We start from the raw sequence: 13,495 nt of genomic DNA, 5'->3' as shown, positions 1-13,495 counted from the left end.
CAGAACCAGCGGTGTCGTTTGACTTAGCAAACGAGGATCGGATGTCGTCGACCTTCTTTTCAAAATGGTTGACGAAGTCATCTGCAGAGAAGGAGGAGGGGGGGGAGGGGGAGGAGGATTCAGGAGGGAGGAGAAGGTGGCAAAGAGCTTCCTAGGGTTAGAGGCAGATGCTTGGAATTTAGCGTGGTAGAAAGTGGCTTTAGCAGCAGAGACAGAGGAGGAAAATGTAGAGAGGAGGGAGTGAAAGGATGCCAGGTCCGCAGGGAGGCGAGTTTTCCTCTCAGATACTGTATGCTTGAACACAATAAAGCATGCCAGTTGAAAACGTAGGCTGGATAAGGAAGTCATTTTGCCATTCCATACCCTAGGTTTTTTGTTGAAATGATGCCACTCGCTATACCACCAATATTTTTGATAAAACCGAACCAGCTAGATTGTTTCTTACCTTTTCAGAAGAGTTTGCAGCCTTCTTGATGCTCTGTGGAACTTTCTGAGTAATCGATCACTCCCCGAAGTCATCTTGTAAGAATCCTCCTCCAATGCCACCTGGATTAGTTGAGCTTTCCTCGGGTCAAGCATACTTCTTCTGTGCTGACTGAACACAGTTTGTCAACGTGGAAAATGAGTTCTCCCATATACAGTTGATGTCGGAAGTTTACATACACCTTAGCCAAATACATTTAAATTCAGTTTTCACAATTCCTGAAATTTAATCTGAGCCAAAATTCCCTGTCTTAGGTCACCACTTTATTTTAAGAATATGAAATGTCAGAATAATAATAGAGAGAATTATTTATTCCGGCTTTTATTTCTTTCATCACATTCCCAGTGGGTCAGAAGTTTACATACACTCAATTTGTATTTGGTAGCATTGCCTTTAAATTGTTAAACTTGGGTCAAATGTTTCGGGTAGCTTTCCACAAGCTTCCCACAGTTAGTTGGGTGAATTTTGGCCCATTCCTCCTGAAAGAGCTGGTGTAACTGAGTCAGGTTTGTAGGCCTACTTGCTCGCACACACTTTTTCAGTTCTGCCCACAAATTGTCACATGGGATGATGCTGGAGAGACGAAGCAGGTACAGGGAGTCAAACATTTAATAAAGAACGGACATGGAACGAGACAGGAACAGTGTCAGCAGACTAGTAATACAAACAAAAAACAATTCATGCAGAAGCAGGCAACAGAGCTGGGGAACTGACAAATATAGGGGAGGTAATAACAGGTGATGAGTGAGTCCGGGTGAGTCCAATATCGCTGATGCACGTGACGAGGGAAGGCAGGTGTGCGTAATGGATGATAGGAGTGCGTGATGCAGGGCAGCCTGGCGTCTTCAAGCGTCAGGGGCGGGGAAGAGCGGTGCAGCCGTGACACACATTTTCAGTGTGATTGAGGTCAGGGCTTTGTTATGGCCACTCCAATACCTTGACTTTGTTGTCCTTAAGCCATTTTGCCACAAATTTGGAAGAATGCATGGGGTCATTGTCCATTTGTAAGACCGATTTGCGACCAAACTTTAACTTCCTGACTGATGTCTTGAGATGTTGCTTCAATATATCCACATAATTTTCCCTCTCATGATGCCATCTATTTTGTGAAGTGCACCAGTCCCTCCTGCAGAAAAGCACCCCCACAACATGATGCTGCCACCCCCGTGGGATGGTGTTCTTCGGCTTACAAGCCTCCCCCTTTTTTTCTCCAAACATAACGATGGTCATTATGGCCAAACAGTTCAATTTTTGTTTCATCAGACCAGAGGACATTCGTCCAAAATGTATGATCTTTGTCCCTATATGCAGTTGCAAACCGTAGTCTGGCTTTTTTTATGGCGGTTTTGGAGCAGTGACTTCTTCCTTGCTGAGCGGCCTTTCAGGTTATGTCGACAAAGGACTTGTTTTACTGTAGAGATAGATACTTTTGTACCTGTTTCCTCCAGCATCTTCTACACATTTTTTTCTGAGGTCTAGGCCTTGAAATACATCCACAGGTACACCTCCAATTGACTCAAATGATGTCAATTATCCTATCAGAAGCTTCTAAAGCCAAATTCCGAAGCTGTTTAAAGGCACAGTCAACTCAGTGTATGTAAACTTCTGACCCACTGGAATTGTGATACAGTGAATTATAAGTGAAATAATCAGTGCAGTAAGCACGGTCAGCATAGCAGAGAGAGGCCCAGTGTCACGACTTCTACTGAAGTCTATGCCTCTCCTTGTTCAGGCGGTGTTTAGCGGTCGACGTCGCCGGTCTTCTAGCCATCGCCTATCCATTTTTCATTTTCAATTTGTTTTGTCTCGTTTTTCCACACGCCTGGTTCTCATTTCCCTCATTATGTGTTGTGTATTTAACCCTCTGTTTCCCCCATGTCTTTGTGTTGTTTATCTGTTTAATTTATGCGCACGTATGTCTGGTTGCGCTGGGTTTTCTTTTGGTTCGCCTAAATAAAAGGCTCTGTTTGCCACCCACTATCTGCTCTCCTGCGCCTGACTCCCTTGCAGCCATTCACGCATACCTGACAACCAGAGAATCGTTTCAAGCGGGGTCCATTTGTCCACATCGGAGCCAGAGCAAGCGTTTTCAGTCGGCAAAAACTGGTCAGCTTCCACCAAATCTGATTCAGCAGTGGTTTGACATTTTCACATCTAGAAGGTCATGGCTCTCTTGTTCAAGTGCACCCAGGTTCTCCACCAATTGGCTGTTGCGTTCACTAAATCGTTCTGACATTTCACCAATGACAGCATCCAACATGCTGAAAAAAAGTATTTTACATTAGTGTCTTCTCTGTCCTGCTGGCCTACTGTACTGTCTGTCCACCGCTTATTGCTGGAGATTTGTACATACATAATGTTGACGTTTGCTTGGAGCTGGTGGTGTGTCATTTGTTTAGAGGATACAGAAGCCTGAGGATTCTGTGCACCATGTTGGCTGTAAAACTTAAAGGCCGGGGTCTTTCAATGCCTTCAGCAGCCCTGTAGCCTCCAGTCTTACTTCTGCGATTTACGAACACGTGCATTCAATGTCAGGGATGGAACTTCACAATGCTTTCACAACTAACCATTTTTACAGCTAGCTCAGCTAAACTTTGTAGTGGTGGGGCGTGAGGCAGACTCGAGTAAAGCAGCTTCAATGGTAAACCTCGCCCTTAAAAATGAAAAAAATGACAGGCGGAGGCGTATCACTTTATTCACTTAGCCTTGCACAGATAAGAAGCATTTTTCCCGCTTTTGATGGAAACCCAAAGGAGTCATACCTATCCCGCCCCAGTGACTTTCCATAGCCCCCCTACACACCATAGTGCATCCTGTCCATTGTACTGACACTGATTCATTTTGCGCCAATCTGTCTCCCAATCATTGTAACTTTTTTGCTATTTTATATAGGGACCTAAAAAACTAAAACTGATGGGGCAGAGGTTTCAACTGAAGGGGTTAATCGCCCTTTTACCTCCACGTGGAAGCGGGCCCTGCTACAATACTATAATATGTGATCTTGCAGACATTGATTCAGCTTTGATCTACGTAACTTTGTTAAACGAGCACCATTCACCAGAGTAGCCTGTTCTCTGGACAGCCAAACGAGTAGAGTACAAACTGTGTAAAGTAGAGAATCCAGCACATGCGCAGAAGCGTCGGACCTTTAGTGGTCGCAAAGAGGGGTCCAGAAGAGTCGGACCTTTAGTGGTCGCAAAGAGGGGTCCAAAAGAGTCGGATCCACAGCCACGCCGTTTAATTAACGAGTTCATCAATCTCAAATTCTCTCATATCTCCCCAAGTTCATCGTCCTGCTCACAGTTTATTGATCTCTTGGCTAATTACCTGAATTTCAGATAGGATAACTAACAGCGGCATTGTGTTGATATATATTGAGTAATTGATCTGTCAGCTTCAAAGTTCCTAATTGGTGAACAATCAGATTAGAGCCGGAGTGGATCCTCCAGAGGGTGTGTCTGCACAGCTGCACTGTGGAACACAGAGAACTCAATCCTGCTCCAGAGCAACTGGGGATGGATGTCGGTCTCCTTACTGACCAGTGAAGCGAGTTGACTCAAAGGATGATTCAACGCCTTGTGTGCTGCAGAGAATGGCTGTGCCAGAGTTGATCTATGCCATGTTACACTGCCATGAAGTTGAGCTTCGTTAGTCATTGATCCCAGCTTAATCCGACAACACATGTTTTCTCCTATAGAGGCATTGTTTTGTTACATTATGTTTTCAGTCGCAACTGGCGAATATTCTCCAATTTCACAGTGGTTTAATACAAGCCACTCCACTTTCTTGATGCACTGTGAACTCTTATGTTGGAATTCACAGCTATTGGTATGATCCAGCATACCTCCAGATCCACACGGGCTTTGCTGAAATCCTTCCATCTGAAAGCCAGTCAATGAGCCAGTCTGTTGGAGCATGCTCTGCTTGAGAATGATCCTACAGCACCCTGTCTGTTGGTATGCCAACATGCCTCATTGGCTTGAACACAAGGGAATAGCCGGAAATAAGTGAAGCATCAAGATTGAGTGTCTGCAAAGCAGGGAGCTTTAGTAAAAGCATGATAAAAGTTATCTGGGACGCGAGTCAGTTAGACAATGTTCATTTAACAACAGGGGCTGCTCCATAAAAGCTGAAAAGTTTTACTGAAATAATAATGAAGTTGAAAGAGGAGAAACTAATATGAAGAAAGCCCCTAGGAGTTGCATTCTGCCTTAGTAAAACGTTAGTAATAATTATCCCAACAGAAGAAAAAAACATGTTTTATGCATGCTTCTGTATATTTCATTAATTAATACTCTTCTCACTAGATGTTCATTTAGCCAAAGGCACTAAACCAAGGACACAAAGCACTTTAATGTTTGAGGGACAAAAATAAACAGATCAGTCATTTGTGAGCATACATTTTTTTACTTTCCAACCTCCTCGGGATGTTATTTCACCATGCTTGTCAGATTACAGTATGGTTGTAACATCTGTATGTTGTCTGGTTTGACAGGAGCTGGTCCTCTCTTCTTGTTTAGTCGCCTCACAGAGCCTGACTAGGTTTGTCAGTTGAAGGCTTATCCAAGCTCTTGGACCCTAACAAGGGCTACGAAATTTCGTCAGCTGGTGATTGTCAAGCAAATAACTGTCGGTCTCACGGTAATTGGCCGTTAATTAACATAAACACATTTAGTATCTCCTGGCTTCCACACAGTCTACAAGCCACTGATGCTGACTTTTGGAACATCTCTATGTTAGAAAGTCTAATAAATCCATGTAGTATAGCCTACACCATCACAATGAATCCATTATTTATTTTAGACAGGTCTAAAGAAACATGATATGAAGAAAATGTAGTATATTTCAGAAGAACAGAATAGCATCCTCTGAGTTGTCCTTATGTTAGGTCCTGTTCTGGCTATGCCTTATGGCTGTGGGCTACACTGGTTCATTTAGCAGACAAGATTTGCTTAGAATTCCGTGGCATTATTTTATAGTATGAAGAATACAATTGAACAAAGCTGAATGAAATAGAAAGTATATTTTCTCCAAACGAGTTGAGGGAGTGAGCACATGTGGCTATTCTATGTTGAGCGGTTAACAAAGAAATAGGTCCTCCTGTATGCTTAATTTAGAGTTATTTATGCAACTTTAGTTGTTCTACAAACGTTTGGCCAAGGCTGCATGATGCGTAAGGCTGCATGATGCGTAAGGCTGCATGATGCGTAAGGCTGCATGATGCGTAAGGCTGCATGATTCGTAAGGCTGCATGAATGATTCGTAAGGCTGCATGAATGATGCGTAAGGCTGCATGATGCGTAAGGCTGCATGATGCGTAAGGCTGCATGATGCGTAAGGCTGCATGATGCGTGAGGCTGCATGATGCGTGAGGCTGCATGATGCGTAAGGCTGCATGATGCGTAAGGCTACATGATGTGTAAGGCTGCATGATGTGACTCTGATCATGATAACCCTATTTTACCCTGGCACTTCTGGTGAGTGGGGAGCTACTAGAATGGGGTTGTGGTCAGAGGATCTTGTCTGTAATCAAATTGGTGATGTAAATGAGCGAGGTTACATGTTCCTCAGAGGCCCCAGAGTCCAGATCCAGTGTGTTTGACTGCTTGCCAGACCGTGGAGGGCTAGAGGAGCAGCAGCAGCTGCCGGGCAGAGATGGCTCTGGTTTGGCTCAACACTTAGGAATATCCAACAGATAAACCAGGGATTACTACATTGGGTTTGTGCTGAAGGACTCCTGGTTCAGTACACTGTTTCTGAGTTGTATATTGGCAAATGGCGTAGTTTAGGGTGCAATCTGCCAGGCACTAAATCACGTTTACTAGATCTGCTCAGTGTTGAGGCCCGAGAACACCACCATTAAACATGCAGAAGACGATTGAAGAGCGTCTTCTAGGAAGTTACATTTATCTGCATTTGGCAGGCTGATCAGATTACATCTGACTCTGTTGTACACAACACTTGCCAAAGCACTCAAACTGCGATTTATTCTAAAGAGTTATTGATTTATTCCCCAAGTCTATTTGGGATCAACACATTTTAACATTCCCCAGCTCATTCACTTGAACATGCTGTACGAAGAGCTAGATATATTGCATTAAAAGTGCCTTCAACCCCCATAGTATGTGCAGTTGGAGTCAGAAGTTTACGTACACCTTAGCCAAATACATTTCAACTCAGTTTTTGACAATTCCTGACATTTAATCCAAGTTAAAATTCCCTGTCTTAGGTCAGTTAGGATCACCACTTTATTTTAAGAATGTGAAATGTCAGTAGAGAGAATGATTTCTTTCTTTCATCAAATTCCCAGTGGGTCAGAAGTTTACATACACTCAATTAGTATTTGCATTGCCTTTAAATTGTTTAACTTGGGTCAAACATTTCGGGTAGCCTTCAAACAAGCTTCCCACAATAAGTTGGGTGAAATTTGGCCCATTCCTCCTGACAGAGCTCGTGTAACTGAGTCAGGTTTTGTAGGCCTCATTGCTCCTTGCTCAAATTTTCTATAGGATTGATTGCCACTCCAATACTTTAACTTTGTTGTCATTAGGCCATTTTGCCACAACTCTGGAAGTATTCTTGGGGTCATTGTCCATTTGGAAGACCCATTTGCAACCAAGCTTCCAATTTGCAACCAAACTTCCTGACTGTTCTCTTGAGATGTTGCTTCAATATATCCACATGATATTCCTCCCTCATGACGCCCTCTATTCTGTGAAGTGCACGAGTCCCTCCTACAGCAAAGCACCCCCACAACATGATGCTGCCACCCTGTGCTTCACGGTTGGGATGGTGTTCTTCGGCTTGCAAGCCTCCCCCTTTTTCCTCCAAACATAACGATGGTCATTATGGCCAAACAGTTCTATTTTTGTTTAATCAGACCAGAGGACATTTCTCCAAATAGTACGAGCTTTGTCCCCATGTGCAGTTGCAAACTGTAGTCTGGCTTTTTTATGGTGAGAACGTGTCTCCATCCTGAGCGGTATGACGGCTGAGTGGTCCCGTGGTGTTTATACTTGCTTATTATAGTTTGGACATGACTCCCAATGATGAACCAAGTCGACAATTGTTTTTCTGTGGTCTTGACTGATTTCTTTTGATTTTCCCATGATGTCAAGCAAAGAGGCACTGAGTTTGAGGGTAGGCCTTGTTTTACAGTTTTTCTCAATTGCTAAAACACTAAAACCCATTGGCTGAACAAAGTTCTCAGTTGCCTGGACTCATTTAGCTAATTATGCAGTCTGTTGTCAATACCTTAAACCATTTCACATGGTAAAACATAATTTGCAGATCTCACTTAGACTTTTCAGCAAAACTCTAAACACATTCTCATTCTCAAAACACATTCTGCACTCGAATGCACATGTCATCCATACTGGTAAACACAAGTGGCAACAATCAAATACAAATAGAGAACATATTTAATTGATTGAACACAACCACTCAAAATGTATTTAACCTGTTTCAAATGATGCGACACAACCAATATAAGCCAGTTCAGAGAGCAAACAGGTTGTTGGTGAGAAGGAGAAAGTCTGAGAATGGATACTGTAGTACAGTGCATTGTAGGCCGTATACTGTACAATGGATGAATTGTATGGCCCTAAACATTGTGCTTTCCATTTATTAACAGTATTGACTGCTCAATAGATTTTGACTGGTTGCAGCTTCATATCAACAAAGAACAAGAATTACAGTATCACAGAGACAACGGACAAGTTTGTGAGATGCAGGGTACAGTACTGTAAAAATAGGGGTACAAGGAGGAGGAAGAACGAAAAAGAGCGAAGCAGAGTAGTAATTTCTGATCAATTTTGAGCTACTATGATAGAACATGTTTTCGTTCATCAGAAGACAATGACGGACAAATATGAATATTTTTTTAGATTAAAAATGTACTTCTCCCTGAGAATTGTATGTTTTGAACAATGTGTTTTCTATTTTTCGGTGTATTGTTCACTGACTGCTTGAGAGTGTATGAGTGTATGATTTGAGAGCAGTGTTTGATTTTGAACACAGGTAAAACTGTTTTGAGGCGAATGTTTCATTTTGAAAGAGGAGTCAGAGGTTATGTAAATAGTGCTTGAAGATTAGGTTTTGTGTTGAGTGTTTTCAGGAAATGGAGCAAGGTTTCAGAAATGGTGTTTTAGCAATTGAGAAAAACTGCAATGACTCCAACCTATGTGTATGTAAGAGAAAAGTCTCCTTTTCTGTGAGGGAGGGAGAGAGGGAGAGAGGGAGAGAGGGACAGAGAGAGGGAGAGAGAGATATCTAGGGTATGATGCTACAAGCTTGGCACACCTTTATTCTCAGAGTTTCGCCCATTCTTCTCTGCAGATCCTCTCAAGCTCTGTCAGGTTGGATGGGGAGCTATTTTCAGGTCTCTCCAGAGATGTTCGATTGGGTTCAAGACTGGGCTCTGGCTGGACCACTCAAGGACATTCAGAGACTTGTCCCAAAGCCACTCCTGTATTGTCTTGGCTGTGTGCTTTGGGCCGTTGTCCTGTTGGAAGGTGAACATTTGGCCCAGTCTGAGGTCCTGAGTGCTCTGGAGCAGGTTTTCATCAAGGATCTCTCTCTCCTTTTCTCAGTTAATCTTTCCCTCAATCCTGACTACTCTCCCAGTCCCTGCCACTGAAAAACATCCCCACAGCATGATGCTGACACCACCATGCTTCACCGAAGGGATGATGCCAGGTTTCCTCCAGATGTGATGCTTGGCATTCAGGCCGAAGAGTCCAATCTTGGTTTTATCAAATTAGAGAATCTTGTTTCTCATGGTCTGAGAGTCCTTTAGGTGCATGTTAGCAAACTCCAAGCAAACTGTCATGTGCCTTTTACTGGGATGTGGCTTCCGTCTGGCCACTCTACCATAAATGCCTGATTTTGTGGAGTGCTGCAGAGACGGTTGTCCCTCTAGAAGGTTGTTCTTCTTCTCCCATCTCCACAGAGGAACTCTGGGGAGCTCTGTCAGAGTGACCATTGGGTTCTTGGTCACCTCCCTGACCAAGGCCCTTCTCCCCCGATTGCTCAGTTTGGCCGGGTGGCCAGATCTAGGAAGAGTCTTGGTGGTTCCAAACCTCTTCCTTTTTAAGAATAATGGGGGCCACTGTGTTTTTTGGGGACCTTCAATGCCGCAGACATTTTTCGGTACCCTTTCCCAGATCTGTGCCTCAACCCAATCCTGTCTCAGAGCTCTACGGATAATTCCTTCAACCTCATGGCTTGGTTTTTGCTCTGACATGCACTGTCAACTGTGGGACACTATATAGATGGGTGTGTGCCTTTCCAAATCATGTCCAATCAATTGAACTTACACCAAGTAGACTCCAATCATGTTGTAGAAACATCTCAAGCATGATCAATGGAAGCAGGACACACCTGATCTCCATTCTGAGTCTCATAGCAAAGGGTCTGAATACTTATGTTTTTTTTTTTTTTTTTACATTTGCAAATATTTCTAAAAACCTGTTTTTGCTTTGTCATTATGCGACGTTGGGTGTAGAGTGAAATATGTAATAAATTTCAGAATACGGCTGTAACGTACCAACGTGGAAAAGGTCAGAGGGTCCGAATAGTTTGCACTGTATGTTGCCGTCTTATCAGTGAGACTCGGTTGTATGTTCCTGTCACTGACTCACAACATCCCACAGACAAACACTTTTGTGCGTTTGGTCATGGCAAGATAAACACATTTGTTAGTTTTTATATAGCTGCTTGTTTGTCAAGGATGTTTGAGAGTGATGCTTGTTCCAGTTTCCTGGATAGCCTTCTAGAAGTCAGCGGAACCGATTTGAAATGGGGAACGATAGGGGCTGCTGTTTCTATAGCAGCATTTAACCTCTGAAGGAAAGGGAAAAGCTGCTCCCTGGTATTGTAGATGTGATAGCAGAATCTCTACTAATTTTCTCATCTTTTAATTCTCGCCCTCTCCCTCACGCCTTTTTTTTAAATAGGACTGTAAACTCACTCACTGTAAACTCTGAGTACTTTTTAAGATTCAGTGTTTGACCATTGCATTTGCCTGCCAGCAAGGCCAGAGATTCTACATGGGCAGAGTGTCGTGAGAATTCCTAATAAAAATCTGAGCTAAGTTTACTGAGTCTTCTGCACGCACAACACACATCCGTCCCTCATTAGCTTCAATTAGATGAAAGAAGAATGAACAGAAATGTTGGTCATTATTGAGCTGCGACGTGGCATCTGCCCCTGAGTCAATCAATGCTGCATTTAGCAACCATTGTTCAACCTGTTCCCTTTCTCTCCTGGAGGCCTTATCTCCTCTGAGCACAGACAATTGGAAGACACTAAAAAGACAAGGCCAACAAAGGAAAATCAGGCATATTGTGAAGCCATTGAATGATAGCAGGTATGTCTTTGTCGGATACAATGTGTCGTGTGATATGCTGCATATTAGTATCAATAGGTTGGTGATGGGCTGGGGCTGAGGAGATGTGTGAGTGGGTTGGCTAGGGAGGGTTTTACCCTTGGTGCTGATGGGTGGCAGTAGGGGGTTGGTTGATTCTGGAATAGAAATGTTGTTAATTAAGAGTTTATTGATGAGGGCATGTACCCCCTCCATGTCATTCATACCCCCCTGTTGGAGGTAGATGGTGGTTGTCTTTCCTTTAATTTCCCCTTGCCATAGTAAGTAAATGAAGCAGGGCCCCTGTAGCTACAGCACGCTGGGGAGAATCATCAGCTTTCAAAATGTCATTTGTAGGCAGCTCCGACCGGGCCCACTAATCCTCTCCATTGGATTCTGGCAGCCTCCGGTACCCAGTAGCAAAACAATGAGGGTGTGGGCCCAGCCACTCCAGCAGTGGACAGATTTCGGGGTCCTTATCAGTCAATCAGTAACAAGCCTCCCTATAAGCCCCCACGGCACACTCCAGAGAGCGGGAGGGAGCGAGAGGAGAGGGAGTGAAGGAGGAGGAGAGTTGTGTGTGGGAGGGATTGGGGGAAGCTTTCTGAGGATGCAGGCCCTCTTAAAGCTCAAGGAATTTAATTAGATGTCGGTGGAGTTATACACAGTGCGTGGCTCTCTCTCTCTCTCTCGTTTATCACTCAGAACTGATTCATTTTCAGCAGAGGCCCCTTTGGCTTTGACTGGCGTCTGAGATTGGATGTGAAAAACAAATAGTAGTTCATACGTCAAGGTGCCACACACACACACACACACACACACACACACACACACACACACACACACACACACACACACACACACACACACACACACACACACACACACACACACACACACACACACACACACACACACACACACACACACACACACACAAAAGTGATGTTCTGTCGGTCCTTCCCTTTATGACATTGCCTTAACTGTGCTGTTAGTACTGGTATACTGACAAGGAGATTTCAGATGGACACCTAATGTACTCATCCCTTGAAACATCACCATTTCTAGTCTGTCTGCCAGTTGAGGGCTTGAGTTTGTTTATCCTTACAGTGTACTACGTGAAGGGTAGACATACCTGTATAATGTATTTGAACGCACAGCTGCACATGTAAGGCTGTATGTATTTGTGTTCCTGTGAGAGTGTTTATGGGTGATGCATGCCTGCGTATAAATGACTTTGGCTGCTCGCTATTAGTGGCCCTCAGACATTCTTGTTGATAGGGGTAATCTGGAGACAGGTCAGAGGTCAGTCCCTCAGGGGCTCTGAGTTTGATTGAAAATGGCACTCATTAGCTCATCTACGGTGCCCTCTCCGTCTCACCAGCACATTGTTCACTGGGGAACGGTGGCCAGGCCCACAAAGAGATAATTGCTCTGGCATATTTAAGGTAATTAAGGAAGTGGAGGTTGACTGCATATTCAGGACCTCGTTTGTCACTTGTGGGATATTATGCAGAATGAAGGAGGAAAAAACCCTGAGGCAGAGTTTGTAGCAGCTCTGTGACTGTGAGTTGTCTGTCGCACCAGCTCTGTGACTGAGTTGTCTGTCGGCAGCAGCTCTGTGACTGTGAGTTGTCTGTCGCAGCAGCTCTGTGACTGAGTTGTCTGTCGGCAGCAGCTCTGTGACTCAGTTATCTGTCGCAGCAGCTCTGTGACTGTGAGTTGTCGGTCGGCAGCAGCTCTGTCACTGTGATTTGTCTGTCAGCAGCAGCTCTGTGACTGTGAGTTGTCGGTCAGCAGCAGCTCTGTGACTGTGAGTTGTCGGTCGGCAGCAGCTCTGTGACTGTGAGTTGTCTGTCGGTGAATGAATGAGTCGGGAGACAGGCGCAGAAATGCGTAATAGTTTTTTTTATTCAGCCTCCCCAATGCGCTGTACCTGCAGTGCAACAACACCTGCCTCGAGGACGATCACAGGAACGCAGTGTGGGACCCGATGCAGGACTCGATGCAGCTGCAAAAGTTGCGGCAGCGTAGGACGGACCAGTAACAGTGGCATCGGACGGACCTGTTGTGGCGATGTCGGATGGCCCAGTTGCAGCTGCCGAAATTGCAGCGGGGCCGGACAGACTAGTCGCAGCGTCGTCGGACGGGCCATTCCCGCTGTCTCCATTTATTGTTGATTATTCTCTCACGTTGGCATGAAGGGACGGGAGATGGACGCAGGAATGCGTAGTAGTTTATTAAGCCCATATTACGGCGTGCCGTGTAAAGGCACGGGGACGAAGACCAAACAAACACGTAACAAAAACACAGGATTGAAACCCACACAAAAGAGTGAGGAGAACCTTGAATAAATAACAGTTTTTGAGCATGAAAGCCCAAGCACAAGCACTCACACAACCAACGGACATTGTAACAATAATCGACAAGACCATGGAAATCAAAGGCTACATATATACAAATACTAATCAGTGGGAATAGGGGACAGGTGTGCGTGATGAAAGTTCCGGAGGGATCCGTGACAGTCGGCAGCAGTTCTGTGACTAATCCTTTTGGACTTCAATCAGTCTTTCCATGTCTGAGAGTGATGTGCTGCCACACGACGCCCCAAATTAAATCCCCACATGTTTGGGTCTCAATCAATG

General features: G+C 44.4%; 1 protein-coding gene across 1 annotated transcript in view; it reads left to right on the top strand.

The window, feature by feature from the left end:
- LOC124007881 (gamma-aminobutyric acid receptor subunit alpha-3-like) overlaps nucleotides 1-13,495 on the top strand; it is a 165,436-nt gene that overhangs the window by 59,241 nt on the left and 92,700 nt on the right. The gene's annotated exons all lie outside the window — the stretch shown is intronic.

The sequence above is a fragment of the Oncorhynchus gorbuscha genome, linkage group LG02 (genome assembly GCF_021184085.1).
Source record: "Oncorhynchus gorbuscha isolate QuinsamMale2020 ecotype Even-year linkage group LG02, OgorEven_v1.0, whole genome shotgun sequence".
Taxonomy (NCBI): Eukaryota; Metazoa; Chordata; class Actinopteri; order Salmoniformes; family Salmonidae; genus Oncorhynchus; species Oncorhynchus gorbuscha.
Note: the sequence above shows the minus strand (reverse complement) of the source record. Positions and strands in the feature narration are given on the sequence as shown.